Here is a 12761-nt window from a genome sequence, read left to right as displayed (position 1 = left end):
GAATGAAAGAAAAAGGCTACATGAGAGAAGACATAATTGAGGACAGTCATAATAAGAAATATAGAAATTAGTGGTGCACAGATGATGGACTGGGAGTTTTTTTTCACCCATCTTTGGTATACGAAGCAACATTTACAGCACAATAAAATGTTGTAGACAAACTATAGGGTTTTTCTTTTTTTCCCTTTAAACATAGTCTGCAGTTAAACTGACAATATTTTTGAATTTGGTGTGCAGACACTATTGTTGAAACACAGTGGAATTACAAAAACATTGGTGGCTCACTGGCGTGCAATGCTGTTTCTCTGTTTTCTGCAGCTGAAGATCTGTCTCATAGTGCTTAAACATGTAGTTACTCCAGAAAACAAAGGCAACTGTATAGGGTATAAAAGTTCTGTACTGTAGGATTAAATCAGATTTAAAATCTCAAAGAAAAAATAATCTACTAATGGTAACAGATTATACCCTGTTTGGATATTGTTTTTTGCTCCAAAATAGTGTGTGACCAGTGTTGGAGATGACATTGGAAGACTAAGACAGTGCTACCCTTCCATAACACAGTGCTGAGGCTGGTGACAGTTGCCTACACAGGACTATGAAGTGTCAGGCTGTGACCATGTCGCAGGGGTGAACTGGCTGTGTAACACGCCTGCACCAGCCTGCCATGCCCCGTGGGATAATGGAGAGCAGTGGGTCACATCTGCTGCTCTGTTTGCAGCCCGCACCTTGCAGAAATAGCAGCTGCAGCTGAACGGAAGCCAGTTCCTACAGGGCAGGGTGAGCCTTTTGAATACATTTGTCTAATCATGCAGTCCATTTACTCGGGCTGTGAGCTTCTTCCCAGGATTGGATTCTGAGAGAAGTTTTGCCCTTTTGTTTTCACGTTCAGTGTTTCACAGCCAATTCAGCTTTGGCTACTTCAAGGCCTCTAAAAAATCACTTGAGTCTAACAATGGCCCTGGCAGAAAACCTCTCTCAGTCCACTTTTTCCCTTCTGGTTCATGCAGTGTGAGGCTGCATGAACCCCGCCTCTCAGTCTGTATTTCAGTTGGTTTTTTGTTCTCACTAAAACAGAGGGAAGCAGGGCTTAAAATAAAAAATACAAGGAGTATATGTCAGAATCAAGACCACAGTAAGCCTTCATGGAAATTACTATAACTCCATCGATTTCAGTGAGCAAGAGACTCTCCTGGCTTGATCCTCTCTCTTCTTTGCTATGATGTGAAGCATATTTGCTATAATATGTCTCTTTCTCCCCAGAGAGGATTTTCCCATACATACACACATGTGCCTGTACATAAATAAAATTAGGACTGATATCTTAAGTATCAAGTGACAGTATATATCTACCTGGTTCAAGATGTAACTACTTACAGCGGTGATTAAAGGTCAGTGTTTAATAAAAAGTATTACCTGACTGTGACAAAATTGTTTTGGGAGATATGCAGGGTGATGTCTGGTGGGTGACAGATCAGTGCAGGCTTGCTGCCTATTCTGAAATATGTGCTTGTTTCTGTGTGTGATTATCCTTGGGGAGAATAAAGGAACTTCCTTTGCAGGTAAAAGGAAAAATAAAATAATAATAATAAAAAATCAGTAAAAAATGTAACTTCCAGAGAATTCAGAGTAGGAAGAAACTTAAATCTGTCAGCACTGGTTGTGTTTGAAGATTTAACAAGCAATCCATAAAATAATGTTCATCAAGCTAGGGAGCAACAATATCTGGTAAAGAACTTCCAGCTTGAACTGTTAGAACTTTCATTGCCCTGCTTTTCTTTTCAAGCATGCTTCTTAACACTGTGGCAAAACTTGAATATTGTTCTAAAAGTATTTTTCCATTCTCCCTTTGCAGACTATAGCAAAGTATGAATATACAGAAAGTAGGAATGAAAGAGACCCCCAGACGTTATGTTGGCCACTCCTTCGCCCCGAGAGAGGATAAACTGTGCTTAACTTCATTCCCAACAGATGCCTGTCTAACCTGTTCATAAAAACTTCTAATGAGTGAGATCCCACAATCTCCCTGGAAAATCTATGACAATGCTTCACTCTATTAATCCTTAATTTTACTTTTTTCCTCCCCCTGAAGTAGCCTAAATCTCCCTACATCATTCGTTTTATGTGATGATCTGGAATGCAGTGCTATTTGCTTTTAGAAAACTGTATGAGCAACTTGGCTGCTAGATAATTGTTCAGTTACTTTGGCAGTCTCCTACTTCAATCCTGCAAGAGGAAAATCTTGCCAGTTCTTTGTGATTTTCATGTCTGTCTCATGATTCTTGGTGTTTTTCCTGAAGCTACATTTACTGAGTCACGGATCTTCACTTTTATTTTGGAAGAAAAAAATTCAAGTTCCTCCCACCTTCTCCCCAAATCATTGCAAAGTCTTAAAAGAAAAAAATAAAAGGGGAGAGGGGGGAGAGAGGAAGAGGATGCAAACAAAGGAGCTGGCAACCAATTTCTTCAAGTTTGCTTTGTAAATTTTTAGGCTTCTTTAATGCTTGGACTCCTCATTATTAGAGGTTCTGATCCCACACTTCTGTGAAATTCTGCTAACTAGCTTGGGTTCTGTGCAAGCACAGAAATAAGCCCAGAGAAGTGAATCCTAAACCTTGGCAATTTAGAAATGCAAAAGTATCTTTGTGTTGCATGCAGAACCAGCACCGAGTTGAGCACTACACTGAATACTGCACTGTCCTATAGAGCCTACGACTAACAGTGAATAAACTGCATTTTATAAAAGTATGGGAAATAGTGTTTTCAATCAGTATCATAAATATCAAATCATGATAGAGAGTGTAGTGTTTACTTTAAAAGAACTGAAGGTTGAAGTGGTTCAGAAAGTTTGGTAAACAAGGAAGAAAAAGAAAACAACTGAGATAAAGTGTTCAGGTGTGGCAGATCATTCCCTTCTTTCAAACACATTCTTTGGAGCAATATGGGAGCATTTTCCTGCTTTATTACAATTACACACTCATTTTTAGATATGAGCATTACTTCATTTTCAGACATGTTTCATATAACTGTTTCTTTTTATGACAAATACCCTCATATACATTTAAGAAATACTAAGCTACAAAGATCTGTGACTTAAAAGTGAATATTTTAGGGTTTTATAGATCTGCATTAAAGTGGAGTTTCTTGTTTCAGAGTTTTTGCAGAGTTCTTCAGAAAATGATTCAGAAAATGTTGAGGGGAGAGAAATGCCATCTGTCCCTCAGTTTGTGTGTTATTAACAAATACCAGGTATCACTTTTATAGGATAGGTTATGAATTGCAACCAAATTAATTACAGTGAAAAACTGGAACTTTTCAAGTTAAGTGAAATATTAAATGGTCTATGTATTTTGTCTGTATGTCACTTACGGATTGCTATGATGCTCAAAATATGTTTGGGTTGGTTTTTTCCTTTCTTTTTTACCCTTCTCCTCTCCCAAACTAAAATACATCTGGTGTTTGTTGGCTTTCTGCAAATGATGGCAGGACTTAGTGGCTTTGACCCTGTTTCATTGTGATTAAGCTTGTTAAGATTTTATGGTTTTAGTATCTGTTTTACGACATTTTCATTACTGTGTATTTTATTAAGGTTCAAGTGGTTTGTATTTTTATGGTTGCATCTGGTCTGTATAAACCCTGCTTCAGTTTAAAATGCTACTTGTCTCAGTACTGGACATGAGGGAATTCTGAGGTATAGTGGGATATGTATGTGTCAATCGTATGTTGATTCCAAGAAAACTTTCTCATGGACTAGCTCGTAATAGTCTTACTACCTAAAGTATGGAAAAGGAGCTGTGTCTGTGTTAATGTCTTTGTGTTTGTTCATGCTTGCATGTCTAGGTTTTATATTTCCACTTTTATATATTTTGCGATGTTTGTCTTGAAAGCAAGAATTGTTATTCTTGAAAGGTGGTTCAGAATGCCATTGGGTAGGTTATATAATACTAATATGCTGTTGGATTAATATATATATATTTAGCAAGTATTGAACAAGAAACTCTGTCTATATCAAAGTCAAGGACTCTTAAGTTTAGTTTCACATGTAGATAATACATTGTTTTCCTGTTGGTAATCATATAAGTTACTGATTTGCTTTGGTGTTCAACTGGCCACATGTTGTATAAGCTTCTCTGTTTGATTTGATTTGTGTTTAAAGGCGAGGGGGGAGGTGGGAGGGGAGAGAGGAAGATGCTCGCTTTAGTTCCATAGGTTATACTTCCAAAAAATAAAATAAGAGAACTAAAAATGTAAATTTATATAATACTGTATTAAATAACTAGTCTCTGAGACTGTAAATGCACTTTTCCCAAGCCTGTTTTGTTTTTATTATCATATCCTTTTTTAAGTGTTCATTCTAGAGCCCTGGGAATTTGATGGCAGCCTTTGCTTTAACCAAGACCTGACTTTCTTCAGAGGTATTTGTTAAGTGTTTGCTGAAGTACTGAAATACTTCTGATGGACCAGGATGGCAGTTTGCAGAACTGCCATTGAACAATACGAAACACTCAGCATACTCTCTTTAAACTCTTCTCTCTAAAATCTTGTAGCATACCTGAGGATGCAATCAAGACTTTGCTATGAGTTCTGATGTAGGCTTCTCATTAGCTGCTGTTAACCTGAGGTTTGGAGTTAGCCTTTATCATCAAAGTCTCTATCAGCCTCACAACTCAAAAAAGGACCTTTTCTTTTTCTTTGTGTTTCTAGTGTTGAGGTGGCACAAACAATTCCATGGAGTCACAATGGTGTAGTTCAGCATGTACTAGGGGAAGAACTGATGGAATGGATGAATTTGAAAAAGTCACAGAATGTGTTTTGCTTTGAATATAGAGTTGTACAGATGCTCTGTTTGTGTTAAGATCTAGCCACTTTTACATTGTTTCAGTTCTTTTGCATGAGAGAGTAAAACATCAGTAACAAAAGATTTGTGGATTTTAGACAGACGAAATTATACCATAACTACCTGATGCCTCACTGTGGTCCTTGGATTATGAGAGAACTCAGTTTCTCATGTGCTTAGCCAAGTTAGACTTAAAAAGGAGTAGTCCAGTGCCTTGAAACTGTGAGATTATTTTCACAGTACAAAGCATGGCTGTTCATTTATGCGCAGTGCAGTTTGTAAAGAACAAGTTTAGGTCTGCAAAATTTAGAACTTGTTGTTGCAGGACTCACCTAACAATAAAAAAGCAAAATGAAAGCTAAATGAACACATGCAAGCTCCTGGAAGAGCTCTGTCAGTAACAGATATGCATATATTGAACTTTAGTTAGTGGCTGTTGAAAAGGATATGGAAAATAGGAAATACAACCCCTATTTTCAAGAAGGGAAAAATGGAAGACCCAGGAAACTCCAGACCAGTCAGTCTCACCTCTGTGCCTGGTAGGACCATGGAACAGATTCCCCTGGAAACCATGCTAAACTACATGAAAAACAACAAAGTGGTTGTGACAGCCAACATGGCTTTACTAAGGGCAAATTGTGCCTGACCATCTTGGTGGTCTCCCATAGTGGGGCTACAGAACTGCTGGATAGGGGCAAAGCAGCTGATGTCATCTGCCTGGACTTGTGCAGAGCGTTCGACACTGTCCCACATGACATCCTTGTCTCTAAATTGGAGAGACATCAATCTGATGGATGGACCACTCAGTGGATAAGGAATTGACTGGATGGCAGCACGCAAAGAGTTGTGATCAACAGCTCAATGTCCCAACGGAGATGTGTAACGAATGGTGTCCCTCAGTGTTCAGTGTTGGGACTAATCCTGTTCAACATCTTTCTCGGTGACATGGACAGTGGGGTTGAGTGTGCCCTCAGCAAGTTTGCCGATGACAACACGCTGTGTGGTTCTGTTGATACACTGGAGGGCAGGAATGCCATCCAGAGGGACCTTGACACACTTGTGAGGTGGGCCAATGCCAACCTCCTGAAGTCCAGCAAAATGAAGTGCAAGGTCCTACACCTGGATTGGGGAAATTCCAAGCACAGCTACAGGTTGGGCAGAGAAGAGATTCAGAGCAGCCCTGTGGAGAAGGACTTGGGGTGCGTTGGCTGATGAGAAGACGAATATGAGCCAGCTTCAGTGTGCACTTGCAGCCCACAAAGCCAACCGTATCCTGGGCTGCATCAAAAGAAGCATGACCAGCAGATTGAATGAGGTGATCCTGCCCCTCTACTCTGCTCTCAAAGGACTCCACTTGCAGTACTCTATGCAGTATGGTATCCCCAACATAAGAAGGATATGAAGCTGTTGGAACAAATACAGAGGAGGGCCACAAGGATGATCAGGGGACTGAAGCACCTCCTGTATGAAGACAGGCTGAGAAAGTTGGGGCTGTTCAGCCTGGAGAAGAGAAGGCTGCGTGGAGACCTCATAGCAGCCTTCCAGTATCTGAAGGAAGCCTACAAGGATGCCAGAAAGGGATTCTTCATCAGGGACTGTAGCAATGGCACAAGGGGTAATGGGTTTAAACTTAAAGTTAGGTATAAGAAAGAAGTTCTTTACAGTGAAAATGGTGAGGCACTGATACAGGTTGCCCAAAGAAGTGGTGAATGCTCCATCCCTGTCAGTATTCAAAGCCAGGTTGGACAGAGCCTTGGGTGACATGGTCTAGGGTGAGGTGTTCCCTCCCATTGCAGGGGGTTTGGAACTAGATGATCTAAGGTCCTTTTCCAACCCAAACCATTCTATGATTCTATGAATATCTTGCTTTTATAGAAAAATTTAATATGTACATCTGTAGGCAAGGGGACAAAACAAAGGCTGCCTGCATAAAACTTGAAGATATACTTTATAATTCCTTTTGTTTTGTGGTTATGCCTGGAACTTGGGGAAAACCAATCATGTCTTCCCTTAGACTGGTGAGCTACATACAGCTGTAACCCAGAGGCTAGCCAGCATAACTTTCTGGTTTAAGATCAGTTATTTTTTCTTCTTAGAAAGTGCTTCCCTTAGTTTTAGAATGCAAAAACATTTGCCTACATACAACCATTTTCCTTTTTTTGCATTGCTTTTTGCCTTACCTATTGTATAAGCATGGTATTTTATAGTTCAGTGGATTGTAACGAGGCACTCATATTGCTTTCTTAAAGTAGAATGCTAATGAAAAACTAGTAAGCATAAAAATACTGCACTTTGTGAACTTGGCATACTTTTTAAAAATTATATTATGTTGCCTTTTATTTATTATGCTCTTAGGTCATGGGATAACATTTTACTGCTCTTGTGAATTTTATCAGAAAATGCACAAAAACCTCAAGAGGAAGTGGTTGCGCATAAACTTCAAGATACAGTATTGTACTTTGACAAGAACGAATAAGAGATTCAGAAAGTTTTACTAGTGCTTGAAATGTTTTTATAGTTTCAATGATCTGGAAGAAATTGTATCTTTTAAAAGGATACAGATATTCCATGCTGCATTGTTACTAACCGAAATTTACAGGCACAGTTTTTCCGGGCCGACAAAAGTCATGTTGATCACTGACTACAGGCCGTTGATGCTGAAATTTTGTGACTTGGAAGTGTAACACTACCTGATTGGTTGGCCAAGATACATGGAAAATAAGGTTCATATTGTAACAGTGGTAAATGATGCAACAGTCAAATGTAGAATAAATTCGCTGCCAGCAGATGGCAGCAGAATGGAAAAAAAAGGCACATAAATATGAGGTAGTGGACAAAAGAACTTAGATTTCTAACAGCTTAGTTTCACTAGCTGATTTTGACTATGCAAGGTAAGTTAAGGTTTAATTGGAAAGGGGAAATGTCCAAGGCATTCCTGCTTTTGAGATATAACCTTGAACTGCAAAGTATTGTACTGTACTTCCGTAAACACTGATTTCTGGTAGAAGTTTTAAGGAAAGGTTATATCTGAATATATTTGGACTAGTGTTTATCTGTAAAACTTCTGATATTTTGCTAGTCATATAATGTGAAAAATTAATTCTGATGCCCTGTTGAAAAAAAACCCTCATAGCAAAGTGGAGAGGTATTAGTTTTAACTGGGGCTGTCAACTTATGTCCAGCTGAGAAAAGAAATAAAACCTTTAAACTGGTTCTCTCTGCACATATCTTAGTTAAAATTTGATCACCCAGTGTGAGATATTGTAATATCTTGCATGCTGCAAATATGTTTGGTATTTCTTTTTCTTTGGTGATGTGTGTAGGGGGGTGTGTGTTCCCAGAAGAAGAACAAGGAGGAGTGAATGAGGTTTAATTTTCGTTTTTATCTTAAAATCTCCTTTGGTACCATCTGCACTTGAGGAAGAATATGCAGCACTGTCCCGGTTCTGCATGCTTTATGGTGTTTGCTACTACAACTTTTATGCTTATTGAAGAAGACACAGGATTGAAACCATAAGTATGCGCCTTGCAATGGTGTGTGTGTGTGTATACAGTTATTTATACTATATTTGTGATTTAAAGTGTTGCCAGGCATACTATTCTGAAGTTACATTTAAAAAATGGTTTGTAAACAGGATTTGAGGCATAGACAAAAAATTATCAGTGACCCATCAAAGATGGAAAAGGTAAGGGGGAATTTTATTCTGTTTTCTTTCTGAATTTGTCCTTTTTTGATTTTTTCTGGGCTTGTTTGGGGTTTTGGTTTGGATTTTTTCTTTTTTTGTGGTTTGTTTTGTTGGGGTTTTTTATTTTTTTTTAAAACAAGAAGTATGCATTTAAATTAAAAGAACTCTGCCAAAGGTAAACTGGAGATTCAGGAATTATTTTAAACCTCAACATCAGCATTGTATAGCCTCCTACTAGTTAGCTGGTGATTTATCAGTATTGCTTTGTGCAAAGAAAACAGAGCAGGAAATTTTATCTAGCTATATATCTATGTATATCTATAGCTCTGTGCAAGTTGTTTATGGATATCATGATTAATATGGCACAAGTTTATACCCTCTTGAATTTTTGCTGAGAGTTCAGTTTTATGACATTTTAGAAGGTTAGTATGATATATTTGTGGGGTAGATAGTTTGAGGTAGATACCAAACCCACTCTGTTTTGCTTAACACGTGCTCATCTTTTGCATGTGTTATATTAGCACTTGCATTGTTTGTTCCACTATTATTCTAATTATTTTAAAATGTGAGATTTCTTTTTGACGGGTCAGTTTCTATAGGACGTATTTTTTCACAACTTCAGTTCTAAAGGTGTGCAATGAAGTTGCTTCATTTTGACTGACCCCAGAATCATTTGAAATAAGTTATTATCCTGTGTTTCAGGCAAATTCTGTTGTTTAAAGCACTTTTCAAAAGGAGTATCACTTGGTAATTAAAAACATTACTTGCAGTCGTGCATCTGTCTTACTGATGTGGTGAAGCGGTAATGGCCTACCCTTACCATAATACAATAAGCAAAGCACAAAGTGTATCACACTGCAATTTACCAGCCATGGTGTAGATAAGCAGCACAAATCTGTGTTTCCTACAGTTTTTGTAGTGTTAATTTGAAATACTGTCTGTTAGTGTATTATCTATATGGAACTGGCACACTTTAAATATAGAAGCAAAGACACAAGTAATGGAAGTTGAGAAATTCCATCGACCCAGTTAAATATAATTACAAGGTTAGAACTGGGGCCAGAATATTTGAGTCCTGCATGTAACATTTCACTGCTCAGCCCCTTTTGAATGGCATTACCTCATCTTGCATCCATTCAGGAAAAGAGTTGCAAATCCCACAAGAACAGATCTAAGTTATCCAAGGTCATTGTATGAACAGAATGTGGAGAATTCTTTTCACATTTTCACTTATAAGGGGATGATTAAAAATACGTGTGATGCACCATTTTATCTATTAATATTAATTTGGTTTGGGCAAAGTATATCTGTCATATTTAATCCTTTTGCATTGTCTTTTCCACTTGTTTCATGTATCAGGTGTGAGTCTGATCAGAGTGTTAGGAGGAAGGAAAGTATAAATATAATAAGGTGCTTTGTAAAATACTGGCTTTATGTGAGCAAATGACATCAGTTGGAACAAATTACATACTGCTTCCAATGATGTAATCCAGAAAGTTTGAATTGCTTTTAATGCTCTCAGTCTGAATAAATTCCTTTTCTTTTGAGTTCTCCGCAGTAATCAGCTTTTATGTTGCAAGCAGCAGGCTCAATCTCTGTTTATTCCTTTAGCTTGAAAATTTTGTGATAGAAAAGGCAGGTAGAACACCCCTCCACCCCCCTCCCCTCCCTCCCCCCCATTCCATTGTATAGAAGTATTAGAAATTCAAAGTATTTGAAGGTTTAGATTTTTTTTAGAACGTTGCTGACCGAGGTGAAGCAGTACTTGTAAATAGTCTGATAACAGGCAGAGTATACAGCTGCGAAATTCAAGCCAGGAGATTGTTTGGGGTTTTTTTAAATATATTTTATTTTTCTGTATGTAGATGTAAATATCAATGTAATGAAATGAGGTGCTGAAATAATATATCGTGCAAAAATACAAATGAATGTACAAATACAGATTTTTAGTATGTGTAACAGGTGACAATGTGATTAGAAATACAAAACAGAATTTTAAAGTGCTTGCTACAGATTAAATGGAAGCTTTGATCTTTTCTGGATAGTTCTAAAACTTGGAACAATATTCATTGTCATTAACAAAATTTCATAGCTGTGAGATTAGCATTTGGAAGAATCTTTGTTTCATTTAAGACTTTTCTGAAAACTGTTGCGTTCTCTTGTTTATAAGTTTATTCCTGTAAAAGTCAACTACAGCTGAGGCATTGTATCAATTTCTGGCACAACAGCTCTGTCTTTTGAACTGTTTTTATCTAGTAAGGGGGTTGAATGTAAGTGTTGATGAACTTTGTAATTTCTTGACATACACAGTAGAAAAGTATTGTTGAATTGCATCCAATTATTTAGATTGAAATTAAATAAAATTTCCTGTAAAGGCTGCTATTAACATTCCAAGGGCTTTTCCCTCACATCCAGAGAATCAGATAATTTACACGTACTCATCTTGAGCAGCATCTCACCTTAGAAGGCATTCCATTGGCTCCACTGGAATATTTTGTGGAGAAGATAAAAGCTGGCAGAGTGTTTACTGCTTCAGAGATAGTATGTACTTTTAGAAATTCAAAAGGAGAAGCTGTCACAACTTTCTTGTTATTTAATCTTAATTAGGAAATATCTATATTTAAAATTAATTGAACCCTGTGATTTTTAAGGACTCATTCAACTATTTTATTATTATTATTTTGTGTGTAATAGTCTCTGATGGATTTTCCTAAAACTTGCTAATATTTTTATGGGTGTACCTGCTTGCTGAAAGATAAAAGGTCTGTGAAATATTTTCATTATACTTCTCATACCAAATATATATCCATTGAACCTTCTCAATAGCTTCATTTTTCCTTGAGTGAACTGGAGATACATTTTTATTATTTTTATCAAGATAGAGAGAAATTAAGTTATTTCTTTGTGTTTATCTCGAAGGCAATAAATAATAAATAAACCATAAGCAATAAAAAAATATCTGTAGTTCTGCAGGTGGGTGCTATGAAGTGTATTTCTGAAACTACTTAAGCAGATAATACTTTTCAGAATATATCCTATTCATATGGCTTATGAAGACATTTAAATCAAACTTTTTTTCTGCAGACTATAGAAAAGCCTTCCAGTTTTTATTTTTTCAATATTTAGACAACTAGACTAGTGGAAAAAGACAGGACTGATTGATTAGACATACTGTATAGTGCCATTTAGATTTCCAATACAATACCTTCTGTGGTACAAGAGATAAAAAGATTTGCTAGAAGACACTGGAAGACTGTTACATTCTTATCAGAAAAAAGAGTGTCTCCTTGTACCCTAAAGAATGAAGTTGAGATTGAAAGGAGAGAACATTATCTTTAAAAGAAAATCAGCCTAAGGGATGAATCCTGAAATTGAATCCCTGCTGACAGACTCTTTTTCCTGAATGGATACTTTTACAGGACCCTAATTTCTCCATGTAATTGTGGCACTCAGGTGCTTAAGCTGGAGATGTCCCAAGGAAGGCAGACACTGAAAAGGGTGCTGCTTGATCTGGTGGTAGGACTGTAGTTTTGCAGAATTCTGTGTCTGTCAGTGAATGCATGCACATATACATAGATAAAATCAAGCTGAATAAAGTTATATTTCACCTTCTCATTTTCTGTGAATTTTGATTCAACACCCTAACATTTACTTTAAGATTTCAACTGTGTGAGTTTCAAACAGTTGCCCCTGCAGAAGGGGGTGGAGTGAAAGGGAAAAAACAGTACTGAAATGTTTTATCCTCAGTGGAATATGGAATTTCCTGTATTGTTCTTTGTGTGTCCATGGTCTGGGATAGGAAAAATTGCATGTAGTTCAGTAACACCTTTTGCATAACTGTTTATGTCAGAGTGTTAAAACCTTTTTCCCCTCCTCCTATTTCATTGCTAGAAACAAATAAGAGCTTTGTATCACTGATAAAAACCAACATTGCTCAGTTCTCTTTGGTTAAAAATCCCACTTACTATATTTTTATGTTATGTTTCAGCATAAAACATGACATTGTGTATCTCTATAACTTGTTTTTACATGTTACTAATTTTAATGTTTCTCCCTTCTGATCTGTTTGATCAAATCAGTTGTCCAAATTGCTCTGCTGTCAGCAGAAACATTGGTATCTGCTATAATACACGTGGCTAGATGGATGAAATGACAAGTTCAAGTGAACTATAGGGCTAGTTGCTTTAAATGTGGTTAGAACAGGCATACTTAAAAATCTAGTTATGCCATTTTAACTACTT

Source organism: Melopsittacus undulatus, chromosome 5 (genome assembly GCF_012275295.1).
Source record: "Melopsittacus undulatus isolate bMelUnd1 chromosome 5, bMelUnd1.mat.Z, whole genome shotgun sequence".
Classification (NCBI taxonomy): Eukaryota; Metazoa; Chordata; class Aves; order Psittaciformes; family Psittaculidae; genus Melopsittacus; species Melopsittacus undulatus.
Note: the sequence above shows the minus strand (reverse complement) of the source record.